Here is a 1,240-nt window from a genome sequence, read left to right on the forward strand (position 1 = left end):
TATGTTTCCCTCATAGAGGAGGGCTAATAATTTACCCCCTGTATGGATTTTTTATGTTAAAATGTCCTTGTTATTTGACCATTCTTCAGCCCAGTGTCTCTAAAGTGGGTTTGCATAGAAACAGTTGAATAGTACAGAAAGAAATATGGAAAGAGTTATGAGAAGAAAAGAAGTTGGTTTTGCTACATCTGAGGAATGTTGCCTAAGGTCCTGGGATATTGTGAATTTTTTGAATTAAAAATACACACAGTGCTTGTTTACTTATTTTCTTTTTTATAACTCTTTTTTCTTTCCCCAAAGCTGTCTCATCTTCATGGAGCCACAGAATCTAACAGGTGTCTCAGAATTCCTCCTCCTGGGCCTCTCTGAGGACCTGGAACTGGAGCCCCTCCTGTTTGGGCTGTTTCTGACCAAGTGTCTGGTCACTGTATTTGGGAACGTGCTCATTATCTTGGCCGTCAGCTCTGACTCCCACCTTCACATCCCCATGTACTTCTTCCTCTAGAACCTGGCTTTGTCTGACATCGGTTTCATTTCCACCACAGTCCCCAAGATGCTAGTGAACATCCAGACACAGGGCAAATCCACCACGTGTCAGGGCTGCCTGACACAAGTGTCCTTTTCTTTTTCTTTTTGCCTGTTTAGACATTCTCCTTCTGACTGTGATGGCCTATGACCAGTTTGTGGCCATCTGTCACCCACTTCACTACCTTGTCATCATGAACCCTAGCCTCGGTGGCTCCCTGGTTTTGGTGTCTTTTCTCTCAATCTTTTGGACTCCCAGTTGCACTGCTTGGTGTCACAACTCAACTTTTACTCGGAAATGGAAATTCCTCATTTCTTTTGTAACCCTTCTCAACTGCTCAGCCTTGCCTGTTTGGACACCTCCACCAAAAACATACTAGTGTATTTTATTGGTGCCATCTTTGGTGGTATTCCAGTCTCAGGGATCCTTTTCTCTTACACTCGAATTATTTCCTCCATTCTGAGAGTCCCGTCATCAAGTGGGAAGTATAAAGCCTTTTCCACCTGTGGTTCTCACCTGTCAGTTGTTTGCTTATTTTCTGGAACTGGTCTTGGAGTATACCTCAGTTTAGCTATCTCATCTTCTCCCAGGAAAGGTGCAGTGGCCTCAGTGATGTACACTGTGGTTGCCCCCATGTTGAACCCTTTCATCTACAGCCTGAGGAACAGGGACATTAATAGGGCCCTGTGGAGTCTTCTCAGCAGAACACCTTGA

At 44.4% G+C, this 1,240-nt stretch overlaps 1 pseudogene; it reads left to right on the plus strand.

Annotated features, from left to right (window-relative positions):
* The first annotated feature begins 313 nt into the window (after positions 1 to 313).
* On the plus strand, positions 314 to 1,240 carry LOC101348863 (olfactory receptor 18-like; annotated as a pseudogene).

Source organism: Trichechus manatus, unplaced genomic scaffold (genome assembly GCF_000243295.1).
Source record: "Trichechus manatus latirostris isolate Lorelei unplaced genomic scaffold, TriManLat1.0 scaffold00057, whole genome shotgun sequence".
Taxonomy (NCBI): Eukaryota; Metazoa; Chordata; class Mammalia; order Sirenia; family Trichechidae; genus Trichechus; species Trichechus manatus.